This window comes from Zalophus californianus, chromosome 9, assembly GCF_009762305.2.
Source record: "Zalophus californianus isolate mZalCal1 chromosome 9, mZalCal1.pri.v2, whole genome shotgun sequence".
Lineage (NCBI taxonomy): Eukaryota > Metazoa > Chordata > Mammalia > Carnivora > Otariidae > Zalophus > Zalophus californianus.
Genome location: NC_045603.1, coordinates 28,320,304 through 28,335,302, shown reverse-complemented (window position 1 = coordinate 28,335,302; position 14,999 = coordinate 28,320,304). Strand labels below are relative to the sequence as shown.

Below are 14,999 nucleotides of genomic sequence, written 5' to 3'. Positions count from 1 at the left end.
ATGACTCACCAAATTCACAGCATCGTGCTAGGAAAAATCAGAGTAGGTGGCTTTGCTTCTGAGAGGCATACACAGTGTGCAATTTTACCCTGCACAAGGCTTTAGCTACTACAATTTTCTTTTCCTTTGCCTTTTTGAAAAGTAATGTTCCTTCCTATTTTAGCAGCACTATTTGCATTCCTATTATTCACTCTGAACTGGGATTTGCATTTTTATCTTTCCTTTGTTAGTTGTTTTCATTCCAGCACTTCTCTTCCTGCTCTTTGCCTTCAGTCTATCTTGCCCTTAAATGGAGGCCTCATGCTGCGGGAACGGAGCCATGATATTCCTTGCCATCATGCCAGGCCTTGTCCCAATTTAATGATAGAAGTTCCCTTGAACTATCGCCAACAAAGCTAGGACATCCCACACACATTTGCTATGGAAACACCTTCATGACTAATGGTCTCTCAAATTAAGGCATTTTAAAATTGAAGATGGAAGTGGCTTTCATTTAAAAAAAAATAGATATTCTGCAGCTGTGGAAAAAAAATAGCAATTCTCTACAAGTTGTGAGTTGCCATGTCAATATACCCAGCTTGTCTGAGAGGTAGATTCCTACAACCCCAATCCCAAGGTACGTACGTAATAAGAAAGCAAGAATTTACGCATACTCATCCCTGTCTTCCAGCGAGCAGCCGCTGTTTTCTTCTGCTGGGTGCTTCTAAATTCAGATGTTGGGCTCGTGCCAGGTTCTTTTCCTTAGAACAGACGTAGAGACAGTTAAGAGCCTGTATGATTTGGATGCTGCCAACACCACATCGTGTTCCCTTACTTTCCCCTCTCATGTCATAATAGCAAATTACATAGACTTCTACGGACCCACCAGGCCATTTTGCCTTTGTTCAACCTATCGCCTTTGCTCAGTAAATGATGCTTAATTAAATGATCGAATGAGTAAATGAGCACAGGATGTGCTCTCCTAGGTGGGAAAAAGGGGCTATGCTACCACCTATATGCATGTTACATTGAGTGTCTGTGTTTAGATCTCCTCTCTTTCATGTCTCTGTTTGAAAGGAATGGGGTTCTAATAAATATCTTTGATTTCTGACTTTGAAGAATAGCATAAAAATGGTGGACACTATAGACAGAGGCAAGATTTGTGTTTTCACTTGGAAGAGGCCTAGTGGGCTTTGCCACTCTCTGTTCAAACCAGTCTTCGAAAGTCCTCAGAGAACCATACCAAGAATCCCCTTCAGCCCACACGGGGTCTTCCTGTAGAATGCCTCTTTGCCACCTGCCATCCTGGTCTTGCTTCTGCCACGTCCTGCTAATCTCCACCTTCTGTCCCTGCATTTTGCCCCTAATCGAAGCCTGACCTGTCCCTGCCAGTCATGTCTACAGATCTCAGATAGTGAGTTGCTACTCTGATGAATTTGTCCTAATTAAGGAAGACCAGAGGGGTGGTTCCCTGGTTGATGATAAGAATCACCTAGATAAAATTATAGATGACCAGGGCTTGCTCTTGTGCGTTTTTAGTTGGTAGGTGTGGGTTTGATAGAGGATCTGTCTAACCTTTTGAAAACACCTTCGTGATTCCAGGGCCAAGGCACGTTGTAAAACTGCCGGATAAGAAGCACAATCCCAGGATGCACATTTTCTCTCTAAGGAAAGCCATTCAAAACACCCCCCCCGCCACAACCGCTGCTGTTGTTTGTCTCCTGGATGGCAACTCAGTGGCGAAGACAGAAGAGAAGCACCTTTCTTGTAGTCGAGCAACAGAAGTCACTGCTATTTTCGTTGTGCCTTCAGAATCCCAAGTGCAATGAACTAATTTGGGGTCAGCTCCCTGACCACAGAAGTGACATGTTATTTTTTATTCCATGTGTGTTTTTGTTGTAGGTGCGATCTTTAGACACAAATTCACTGGAAGCTGATAAACATATCGTACAAAAAAGGCATCTCTCAGCCCTCCAGGCCCCTCCGGAAGGGGTGGATGAGAAGTCATCGTTCCCAGTCCCTAGCACTGCGGATGACTTCACTTACACTGTTTTTCCTCAGTATCAGGTTACCATCACACCTTTCCCCACAGCTACCCTTCCTTCCCTGACCATAGCCGCAAGGTTCCAGAGCAGAATGCTCCGATGTGAAACAAATGACTTTTTTTTTTTTGAGACTTTTTTCCCCCACTCACTAATACCCTCTGGGCTTCCAGTAAATTTATGTTTGCCAAATATCCCAAAGGAATTAAAGACCTAATTTTAGAGCCCAGGGAAAGTGCATTCTCAAAGCAACTGGGAGTACCCATCCTTAACCGTAAGAGTGACAAAGGGGGAGCAGGAGTGGCCCATTTCCGCAGTCTTACAGGACAGTATCTTTACGAAAAATGAACTCAGCTGTTAAGAGCCTGTGGAGGGGCTGCTATCTACCACATCACAGGCAGCAGAGAAGAACAGGATGTTATGAGTACAACGTGAACCTCAGAGCTAGAGTCCAAACCGGGCTCGGGGCTTCCCAGGCCTGTGTTTACCTTGTTTTCTTCAAACTCTAAGAAAGAACTCTCCTGAGAATGGAGCGACGCAGAACTGATAAATCTCCTTGTTTTTATTTTATTCATGAAAAGAGAGCCCACTCTGGTTTATAACAACATATCACCAAAGTAGCCTGTGGCTCCTTCTTGATTCTTTTTTTTTCTTTAAAGATTTTACTTATTTATTTGTCTGCGAGAGAGAGAGAGAGAGAGAGAGAGCAGGAGCAGAGAGGGGAGGTGGGGGAGCAGGTGGGAGAGAAGGAGACTCCCCACCCGAGCAAGGAGCCTGAAGTGGGATTTGATCCCTGGACTCCAGGATCATGACCAGAGCCAAAGGCAGACGCTTAACCAACTGAGCCACCCAGACGCCCCTCCTCCTTGATTCTTAAAGGACCCCTGGTTTTTCTCCAGGTCCACTGGCTTGCAGCCGAAGCAAGCCCCAGAGAAGTTGCAGTGTCCGGACCAGGTGAGCTCGTCTTCCCCAGACTCTTCGACTATAAAATATACACGGTTGAGCTTCTTCCGTTCAACACTGCTGGGTTGTCAGAAAACAAAACAAAATAATAACAGGGGGAGCACTGACAAGGAAACTGAAAGTGAAAAAAGTTTAACCTCTAAATTTGGCCATGCTTCCTAAATACTCACTTATTATCCTCAGTGTATCCCTCTGTAAGTTGTAGTTAAAAATGAACCATCCACCAGCTGTCAGGCCTAACTTTCTTCAAGTACCACTGCTCCATTGGTAGTAAGCTAATTAAGAGCATAGGGTTTTAGGTATATCTGGGTTTGAATATAGATTTATTATACTTGCTGAGGGATCTTATGCAGGTTACTTACCCTTTCTGAGTCTCAGTTTCCTTTCTTAAAAAGAACGAATGTAAGAATTATTATTTTTAAAAATTTTTTTTAAGATTTTATTTTTATTTTATTCATGAGAAACAGAGAGGGAGAGAGAGAGAAGTGGGGGAGAAGCAGGCTCCACGTGGAGCAGGCAGCCCGAGGTGGGACTCGAATCTAGGACCCTGGGATCATAACCTGAGCCGAAGGCAGACACTTAATCAACTGAGCCATCCAGGTGCCCCAAAAAGAACTAATGTAGGAATTAAATAAGAGAATGCACATACAGGATTTACACAGGGTCTATGACTTCACAAGGGCTCAGTAAGTGTTATTCTTAAACCAGTATATCAGTCAGGACCCAGTTGGCTGTAAGCGAAACAAACCCAACCCAAACTGGCTTAAACAAACAAAAAAAAATGATTGTCCCACACAGTTGAAAACTCCAGCGACAAGTTTGGTTCTGGCACCTGTGAATCTGGGGGCTCAGCTGAAGCCTCAGGACTTGATGATGCCCAAGCCCAACCCCCTTCTGCCTTCTCCCCTCTTGGGGTTCTGCTGTGCTGTTTGCTTTCATTCTTCCGCAGGCTCCCTACACAACAATTACAGGCTTACGTTCTTCCAGCTGAGAAATCTTGGTTGGAGAAATCTCTATCAAGGGCTCCCTCTTTGTATCTCATTGATGGGATCTTTATGCCCATTATGGGACCACTCCCTGTGGCCTCAGAGAGAGAGAACACTCCAAATTGAGCAGGTCTGAATCACGTGTTCATCCTGGAGCTGCAGGGTGATGCCTGCCTCGCAGAAGCCATGGCAACTGAGAGTGGGAGAAGGGGCTTCCCCACACAGAGATGAAGGTGACTGTTACCCAAGAAAGGGGGCGTGGATGCTGAGTAGATATCTCTGCAACCCCCTAATGAATTTCTCTTTCCTTAAAGACACTTGCCAATGAATAGAAGATAGGCAAACTTTGGGGTGCCTGGGTGGCTCAGTCCGTTAAGTGTCTGCCTTCCAGCTTTTGGCTCAGGTCATGATCTCAGGGTCCTGGGATCCAACCCTGTGTCAGACTCCCTGCTCAGCGGGGAATCCGCTTCTCCCTCTCCTCTGCCCCTCTCCCCCTCTGTGCTCCTTCATTCTTTCAGTCTTTAACAAAATAAAAGATATGCAAACTTCACCTTCTAATTGAGACAGCGAGGTCTGCAAAGGTAGAACAAGTTCTCCCAGATGCCTCCTAAGGTGAAAGAAATAGGAATGTCAGACTCATAATCTCTCAAGACATTGAACTGACAGAGGTACCCTACAGGCCATTCCAGAGAGGAAACGCTGTTGATGTGAAGCTAAAGTTTACCTAGGGACTGGCTTTTCTTGGTCACCATGTGTGATCCTGGCATTTTTTTAATTGGCTCTGATTCATTTAAATCTTTAAATGTTTTATCTGTGTACTTCATGTTAAAGAAGTTTGTCAATATAGTACCTCTTTATTTGGCCCTAATTAAATCTCACTCAGAAATAGTGTCCCTTCCTCCCAGCATTCCTTCATCCTAGTATTTCATCATGTACTAAACAAAGAGGTATGCTAAAAATGTCCTTGGGGTCCTAACACACTTGCCAAAACTGATTACAGCTTTTTTTTTTTTTAATTTAAACAAACTTGGATGACATATTTCTTCTTATAAACGAAATTTGTATATAGTTATAGAAAAAGTTGGAAGATACAAATAAGCACAGAGAGAGACTATAATATCATCCCTCAGAGAAGCTATTGTCAGCATGTTCAAGTTCAGTTACCTATGATGGGGATCCAAATGCGCTACCCCAAAATATGGCATCCTGGCAAATTGAATATTTCAAGCTGAAGAAATCTGAGAAAACAGCAGAAGCAGGAGAGTCACTCTGACTTTTTGCCCTGCACCCTTTTTTTTCCCCTGAAACAGGCCATAAAATCCTCATGTGAGAGGTGCCCTCCCTACACCCAGAGGAAAGGAGTACCTTATCTCAGGAGACAAAGGGGACACCAAGAAAAATCCAAACAAACAGGCCTTGCAACGTTTTCCCCAGTTTACTACACCTACCTCATACTTCTTAACTTATCCTACTACTCTGCAAATATGCACTCTTCACCAAACTTAGCATAAAATACTCGGTCTAATTGTTTCTTTGGCTGTTCATTTCCTTTAGAAGTCACTCATGCCACGTAAAACTTACATTAAATAAATGTATGTACTTTTCCCCTGGTAATCTGTCTACGTCAATTTAATTTTCAGACCCAGCCAAGGATCTTAAGAGAGTCAAGAAAAACTTTGTCCTTCCCAAACAAACAAAACAAACAACAAAAAATGTTAAACAAAAATGAGATTTTAGTCTTTTAGAACCTGCTCCTTCCACTATTCCCTACACCAGAACTGTTAAATATTATTTCTACTGTTTATTGTATTAAGTGTCCTTCACCTTTGAATGGGAGACAAGTTTATGTTGAAATCTCCTGATATTGCATGAAAAGGTTGAGCCTGTAAGTATTTTTCTGGGGGGATGGCTGCTAGCTTCCATCAAGCTCTTCAGGATATCTACAATCTAAAATAAGAAACCCATTGTTTTATACCCTCATTTTAAATGGTGGGAATAGATATATGTGGCAGAGAAAGAGACAATCTACTTGTAAGCAGATATCATGATTCATTTAACCAAATCCTTCTTATTGGACAGGTAGGTCCATTCCAGGTTTTGGCTGTTACAAATGATACCCAGTCAATGTAACTGTTGCTTTCAAGTTTAACCACATAACTATTTCCCCATGATGCTGCAGGATATGAAGTTGCTGAGAATTTTTAAAGTGTGGAGTAACCCAGACTGACAAATTGCCAAGCCCTTGGAAGGTGGCTTTTCGCCCAGTAGAACCCTTATTATTCAGGCACTACAGCTTAAGGCCCTGGAACTGTTCAGTGAGAGAGCCCATCTCCTAGAGGCACCAGCTAGCTGTGGGGGGAAGGAGCATCACTTCCTGCCTTTGTCTGGGGTTCTGACTGACAGAGACCTGCCCCTCACTCTGGGGCCCAGTTGCAGCGAGTGCCTCTTGCTTACATTTTTGCAAGGACATGTGGGCAAGCCCGGGCTGATCCCCACAGCACACTGCACCTTGGTCACCGACTGAGCGCCTGGTGGTTCCCTTTGGGGAATTAGGATGATCTGAGCATTGGGGGCCTGCCAGTGGGAAATTCACACAGCTGAAAGCAACAGGTCTCCTTCTAGCAGTTTCAATAGGGTGGAGGAGGGAGGGGAAAGGCAAGTAAATAAGCAAGGAGGTGGCCATCAATAAGGGGTTCCAGTGAGTCGGGTTCATATGTCTGAAGAGATTCAAACCCGTGTTTTAACATCCAGGAACTGGAAGTTAGTAGGGAAGCAAGGCTGTTCTCTGAATTCAGATATATTTTCTTCCCGGGGTCTTATTAAGGTATTTACTAAAATAGCTTTAATCATCTGAAAGTAAATATTGATTGGGTCTGTGTGTGTTTATAAAAATGTATCTGGTCTGGGAGATGTCAGGCAATCTAGATCATCACAGAGGCCAACAAAATCAGAGGGTGCCAACCTCCACATTTTCAACGACTGACAATACTCTTGCCAATGTTAGGGTCATGTGCAAAGCAGGTACAGGGCTGTGTTCAGCACCAAAGTCCCCCCAAAGCGGCAGAACACAACTACCAAAGGTGTTATTAGTAATTTATCATCTGGAGCTGAGCTCGTAAGAATTTGCCTTTTTAAAAATTGTGGGTAAGTTTAATTTGGACTTTTGAATGACCTTCTCATGATTTCAGTTTTTCCCATGGGGAAACTCCAGCACCATCCCATGTCAGAAGCCACCTCCAAATGAATGAAATATGAGGGATGACCCTCCCTTCCCTCAGGTCTGATATTTCCCGGGCGAGGACTTTGGCTCAAACGCCCCTGCCGTCAAGTTGCTCCAGATTGCAATCTCTCTAGCAAATAGTGATGTAAAGGTTTTTGCAAAAGCCTCTCCAGCAGCACACCTACCCTAACCTTCCTAATAGCACTTTTCTTAGAAGCCCAGCATGTGTTATCACGCCTTGGCAGATGGAGAAACGAAAACACAAAAAGATTAAACAGCCTATCTAAGATGACCTAGCAAGTCATCCACCAAGCGCGTGACTCCTGACAATGTGTGACACACAAATGCTCTGATAACTCGACCTCACCCTTGTTTCTGTGCAGAAAAATACAGGGAGTAGTTTACTGGCCCCAAAGACCTCACAGTGCTTTGAAGATGGCAAATTCAATCCGACCCTAATTATCTAGATCCAAATCAGGCCTGACAGAGTCTTCATTAGATCTAAAAATCCTGCCTGTTGGAACTCTGGGTCCACCGACTTGCTCATGTCACCATAAATTGGCTGTTCTAGAGTCAGGAAGGGTTCTCAACAAAGTGTTTACAGATGATGGTCATCATGTATGAAATAAAAAAGTGGTTTTATTAGAAAACATGAATAATTATAACAAAACAGTGCAGCAGTGGCAAGATTTCATCAAAGAAACAGTCTCTAGAATGGCCTAGACATGGGCAAAAGATAACCCAGTTATTTAAACAAACTAACCCCCCAAAAAAGAAAATCATGAAGATATTATCCCAATCCCATCATGGAAACTAATGCAAACTTCTCTTTTGAAGCCGAATTTCATGTTTGCTAAGTTGCATTTCATATTATTTTATGTCCCAGGTCAGAAAATGACACCCTCCATACTGAAAGAATTCCTCTAACCCCGGACAAGCCATTTTCTTTTCTTTTTTTTTTTCCACAATGGAATCAAACTCTGTCACTTTTTTCAAATGTGGTGCCAGTGAGACCAGCCCTTCAGATAAGCAGAGTCAATGGCCATTAAGTTAATGTGACTTCAGGGGAGCCAAAAAGCCTGCCTGCCAAGCGGCCGAGGGCTCCCACCATTAAAGTCACTCGGATGAATGGAGCATTGCATTTCCAAAAATGCTCCTGTCACAGATACTAACGTAGGCTAGAGCCGTGCCCGGGCCATCAGAGCCACTCGATGCTTACTGAATGAATAAAAGGACAATTGTTACCCAAGAAGTATAATAAGCTGTGATTACATTGGTTAGAGTCTATGCCAAAAATATAAAAGTATCTGGAACATATTAACTCATTTGCTCCCTCTGTATGTGGTTGCAAAGTCCGTCTTCAGATTGTCCATCTGCTAACCAGCCCTGGCTAGTGTTTAAAGAAATAGGACATTGGAAAGGAAAGCGGGCAGCCGAGGCAGCGGACTGTGGGGTCAGGGGCTGGAAGGATGCTGAGCTCTGGTACAAGGAGAGGAAACCCAGTAGGTAAGCTCAGAGTACCTCCAGTCGGTATAGATCCGTGTGCGTAAGAGATAGAGCTGTGCATTTGCATTTATATTCCTGATTAAATTGACGAAGTCCTGGCCCTCTCCTGCCTCAGTGGCTCAACAGAAGAAATGGAGAATCGTGGTATTTGTCTCATGTCGCTGAGGAAAGGAGTTAGATGAATTCCTCCCCAAAGAGAGTTTGGAACGGTGTCAAGCAGATAAAAAGTATGATTATTGTTATTTTGTGTATGTGTGTGTGTGTGTGTGTGTGTGTTCCCCACATTTTTCTAGTACAACATTGATAACCAGTTTTCAGTTAAAAACAAAATCTACTGACACGTGGATATTTGCCTTACTTGATTCTTTCACAGGGTGGAATACAACCATGACTGGTGGCAAAGGTGATGGGGATGCTGGACGTCAGGCTCTGCGTTCCCTCTGAACGGGTCTGAGTGATAAATCCGTGCCCCAACCACGATGAAGTCACCTCAAAAGCTTATGAAAAGCCTTATGCTTAGGCTTGTAGCATAGGGTGAGACACAGCCCTGGAATTAGCAGTGCTCACTTCCCGGGCTGCTCTGGGCACCCATCTAGAATCATGAACTGTGACCCACCTCAATGCCCTCAGTGGCCCTTGAAGGCAAGAGATTAACATGCCTGTTTTATTTCCAAATCAGTAAAATGGATGGGCTCTTTCCAACTCTGGGGAAATGCAGAAGGAGGAAGGGGGCGATAAGCAAAGGAAACAAGTTTGGGTTTTTTCCCCCTCCGAAATGTAGAGTCAGTGTCTTGCGTAAAATGTTATTATTTCCTTATTATTCTTATGCAAGCTTCCCTCATCTAGTGCGTCCAGCTTTGAAAACGCAAAATGATTCTTCGCAGCATAACGTCTGTAAAGGAAATAGACACCTATATGTCTACAAGATATTGAGGGTGGGCGATCTATTCTAACCCTACAACTTCTACAAATACACCACATATAAGTCGCATCACTGTCTCAGCAGCTGTGGGCCCGGGTGTCTGTACGGTAGAGATAGAGAATTGCCTGGTGCGTTCCAACTCCTCGGTAGTGTCCCCAAGTTAAGGAAATGGCAGTGCCCTGTAATAGTGACAGCAGAGAGATGTCTGCTCATTGATATGCAAATGACAATAGCAGGCATTCTGCTGTGTTTAAGGAATCCCGTGACTGGTTTGACCACAAGCAGGTTATTAAAGTGAAACAAGGCTATTTTGTCCATTATGAAAAGCACTGCCCTGTCCCAGTGAGTGGCACATTCAGGGCTATTTACATTTCAATGACAACCAACAATAAATCAATATAAATACTCCTTCAAATCCATTTTCTTTCTCAAAGAACAATAGCTGTTCAAAATCACAGGGTTAAACAAGAATCTGAATCAAGCAGCAATCATAAAAAATCCAGCATCTGGCCAATCCTATGTCTGTCAAATCATTCATAAGTAAAGACCCTCAAAGTGCTGGAGTAAAGAGAAATCTCCACGTGCAGTCCTAGAAATTGAGGTCCATCTCTAAATAATAACAATAATAGCGAGTACTTCCATGTGTCATGTAATATGTTTATATGTATTTACTATGTGATGGAAAATACTGTATGCCAGTCCGTATTATTGAAATGGGTGCATTGCATGCATTACATCAATTAATCCCTGCAGTGACCCTGGGAGGTGCGTACCATTATAACCCTCATTTTACAGATAAACTGAGGCTGAAAGAGGTTCTGTAACTTGTCCAAGACCAGAAACCCAGTATGTGGAAGATCCAGGTTTCTGATCTTACCTACATTGGAGTGGGGCTCTTAACAACCATCCTCCCCAAAGATGCAGGGATGGAATTGGATGACAGCTAGTGAAATATCCTGGGGACTTAGAATATTTTGCCCAAGTTTGACCAGAGGTTAAAAGCTGTAGTTCAGTCTGTGAGAATACTAATAACTTTGATTTAAAAATCATTGGGAATGAACCACTTATCTATAATAAATTCTATCATTCATTCAGTTTTACATCCAACAAATAATTATTGAGTCATCAATAAGTGTGAGGTGCATGCTAGAACCTGAGGCTAGAGCAGTGAACCAGACAGATAGAGCCCTGACTTCATTTAATTTACAGTCCTCTGGGGGAGAGAGATACTTAAAAATCATCTTTCATTACAATTGTGACAAGTATGCAGAAGGAAAAGGCCTCAGTGCAAGGAAAACAGATAAAAGGAAAACGCAGCCTAGTCTGGGAAAGTCAGAAAAAGCCTCTCTGAAGAGGGAACAGTTAAGAGGCTTGGAGACTAGATAAGAGTAAGCCAGATATAGGAAGATCAGTGCAGGGAAGGAGCAGGGGTATCAGGATGCTTTAAGCTGCCTGCAAGTCAAATAAAACCCACTGCAAATTTGCTTAAAACACTAAAAGTTATTTATTGGTATAGCTTCAGGCACAGTTTGATCAAGATCTGGTTTTCATTTCTCTAAGAGTCTCACTGTCCTACCAAATTTTACATGTTCATTTTAGTCACTTAGTTTCTGTCATGACAATGTCTACCAATGACAGTTTATTTGCTCATAGTCACAGAAAGAGTTCTCTTCTTTATGCTGATTAGGCAACCCCAAATCAATCCTTCTAACTAGTGGATGCCTCTGTCTGACTTAAGTCTTGGTTATCCACACCGATCATTTTGGTAAGGAGAATGGGATTTGTGTAACCTTGGACCTTAGGGGTGGGTCCATTCCATCCAAATCATATGACCACTAAACATAGGTGGGCTAAACATGGAGAAGGCAGCAACAATTTCAATTCTAGACAGAGAGCTATTCTAATCAAAGATAGAAACAGGTGTGGAGAACCTCAGTTGGTTAGATTAGATGTTGGACGATCTAAGTCCCATGGGAAAAATGAAGAGGAGATTGGCGTGAGGGAGACAATGTTGTAGAGGTCAGGTGGGGCCTTGAGGGCCATGTTGAAAATTTGAGGTCTGTTCCAAAGGTTAATGGAGAGTTTCTGTTTTTTGTGATGATCAAACTTACATATTAAAAACATTCTTGTACAGGAGAAAGATTTCATCAAAAATATGTGTGTATATATCTGATACATCCATGTATATGCATAGACTATGTCTGAAAAATATACAATACACCAGTAAATGTGGTTGCTTATAGGAAGAGGTCCTTGGAAACCAGAGAGCTGACCAAATACAGAAACTTTTCACTGCATGCACTGTTGAGCTTGTCTTTTTTTTTTTTTAAACCTATTCTTACCTTGTTCTTAGATTTAAAAAATACCAAGTTAATTGTTTCCAGTGAAAGCTCTGTCCACTGTATGGAGAGAAAAATCAGAGGCGGGGAAGAGGGCCGGGAGATGAGACAGGCGTGGTAGTTGCCTGGTTTCTGATGGGACAGGAACAGGTCACCTGCGGCTGAAGTTCCCGCCCTTCTCCACTGCATAGCTAAGCCTTCTGGCCCCACAGAAGGCTCACAGGCGTAGGACAGAGTGAAACGGCTGCCAAGCATGAGATGCAATAGGAGAGGAGGCTTGAGAAAGAGCCAGAAGCCACAGAATGGTTATAAGATAGATGATGGGAGCCTGGGGAAAGGGAGCAAGTTTACATTTGTGCAGAGGCACAAACTTATTTGACTTACCTGAGCTACTGATATCCCCAGCTGTATAGTTATACAGATGTGACACTTCTGAAAATGAGACTCTGCATCTGAGTCGAACTCCTGGGATTCCAGGTTGTAGAACGGGAGCCTGGAAACCTCTCTAGGAGGCAGCCCACATCCAGCTAGAAAATGGGTAGCTGCAGCCGACTCCCACCCTGCAGCCTGACTTCACATCCGTGCTGGGTCAAGTTGAACCGAATAGAATGCAATGTGTCCACCTTGCTGGCACAAGTAAGTAATGAAATGATTATCAACGGGACAAATGAACATCAGCAGCAATTTTAGTGATAGCTGCATACAATTAGCAAAATATTAGTAAAATGTAAAATGGATTTTGAGAGAACACAAACATTCAATCCATGGCAACAGGGAACTCTTTGTATCATGCTTCTCTCTCACTGTGTTTAATCCTTCCCATGTCACAATTCACATCCTCTGTAAAGTCCCATTCTTACCCTTTACGTTGGTTGTAATCATACCTTTGAACCTCTCATCATTTTGTGATACTCCCCTAATCTCATTTATGGGTACACTACAGCACAGCCGTAACGAGTGAGCCATCTGGAAAATCGAGTTTATACTTTTGGTCTCCCATTTACTGCCTTTACAAGCTGTGTGACCTTGGACAGTTTACTTAACATTCCTGTCAATTCACTTCTTCATCTGTAAAATGGGGACAGTCATGTCATGTACTTTACAGTGTGGTTGTGAGGAATGAATGGGTTAATATGGATGTGATGTAATATGTATTATTATATATATAATTATATGTATTATATATATATTATATGTATATATTAGCATATATACACACCTATCAGTTTGGGGCACATTATAAGCTCTAGGTGGGAATTGGTTATTGTTACTATTACAACTATGCATACTAGTTATTGGTATATTTGTCATATCTTTTATTTAGATTGTATCTCAAATTATCTGATAGACTTAGATTCTTTTTGTAACATAATTGGTCATCTAATATACCATGTGACAAACTACCCCAAAACTTACCAGTTTAAAACAACATGTATTATCTCACAGTTCTTTTTTTCAAAGATTTTATGTATTCATTTCTTTGAGAGAGAGAGAGCACAAGCAGGAGGAGCAGCAGAGGGGGAGGGAGAAGCTAACTCCCCATGGAGCAGGGAGCCCAATGTGGGGCTGGACCCCAGGACTCTGGGATCATGCCCTGAGCTGAAGGCAAATGTTTCACCAACTGAGCCCCTCAAGCGCCCCTGCCTCAGTTTCTGTGAGTCAGAAATCTGGGTATGGCTCAGAGTCCCCCAGGAGGCTACAGCTGAAGTGTTCACCAGGGCAGCAGTCATCTGAAGGCTCAACGAGGGAAGGAGCCACTCCCGAGCTCAGTGGTACAACTGCGGGAGCCACAAGTCTCCACTGGATGCTGTCTGGAGACATCACTTCTGTGCTGTGTGGGTCTCTCCATTGGGAGCTCGGAACACAGCAGCTGGCTTCCCCCAGAGCAAGGGCTCTGAAAGAGAGAGAGAACAGAATCACAGGTTTTAGCAACCTAATCTCAGAAGTGACAACCCATCACTCCTGCTATTTTCTGCCTGTTAGAAGTGAGTAAGGAAGGGGTTACACGAGGACGTGAATACGAGGAGGTGGCGGTCTCGGGACCCCATCTCAGAGGCTGCCTCCCACACATAGTAAGAAAGAGGAAAATGGGCATTTGGGGAATGTGCCAAATTTACTGGATAACCCTTGTCGTTCTGAAAGACCATCACTAACAGACTGAGCCCAAGAACTGCACAGGTCAATTACGTCTAAGAGAGTATTATTTCATAAACCCTGGCCGATCCCCACTTTTGTGTCAGACACTGTGTCTGAAAAGGAAGGATACTAAAGTTTTAAAAAATAAACTTTAAAGCTGGATAGGATCTGGCCCAACTTTCTCACTGAACAAATAAGGAATTTTAGGCCCAGAGCAGACAGACTAGTTGTCCCGAGTCACACCGTAACACAACCACTGCCAGGACCCAAATCTCCCGATCGGGCACTGTCTCCTCTAATGGCAATACGGGAGTTCCCTGCTGCTTCGTCCTGTGCAGCCATCCCCCGCCTTCTGTGACTTGAAGAAAGACTATAAAAAAGAACTGAATCAATGGGACATTCGTTATCTTTAAATGCATGTAGTTTTTTTTTTTTAAGATTTTATTTATTTGTCAGAGAGAGAGAGAAAGAGAGAGCGTGAGCACACAAGTAGGGGGAGAGGCAGACAGAGGGAGAAGCAGGCTCCCTGTGGAGCAGGGAGCCCGGTTTCAGGACTTGATCCCAGGACTCCGGCATCATGACCTGAGCCGAAGGCAGACGCTAAACCAACTGAGCCACCCAGGCATCCCTAAATGCATGTGGTTTTATTAAATTCAGTCCCTCATATTAAGACATTCTTTAAATAAAGACAAACTATTATCCCTGAAGTTCCTACATGCCTAACAGATTTTTATGGGCTCCATTCTTCTGGGCCCCCCTGTTGTTCCTTGTGCTGACTTTGCATTTAAGCTTCCACACACCACCTGACAAGAGACAAGGAGTTAGACATCACTGGAGCGGGACAAGCTCAGAGAGAGAGCCGAGTGCCACTCTGCTGGGGACGGGACACAACTTGCCCCCAAACCA

At 43.4% G+C, this 14,999-nt stretch overlaps 1 long non-coding RNA gene across 1 annotated transcript; it reads right to left on the bottom strand.

Annotated features, from left to right (window-relative positions):
* Positions 1-658: 658 nt before the first annotated feature.
* LOC113921521 lies at positions 659-13,423 on the bottom strand. Its single transcript, XR_003519712.1, has 3 exons — positions 13,374-13,423; positions 12,342-12,584; positions 659-740 (listed from the first exon to the last, which is right to left on the bottom strand). It is a non-coding gene; the product is annotated as an uncharacterized LOC113921521 (long non-coding RNA).
* Positions 13,424-14,999: the final 1,576 nt, after the last annotated feature.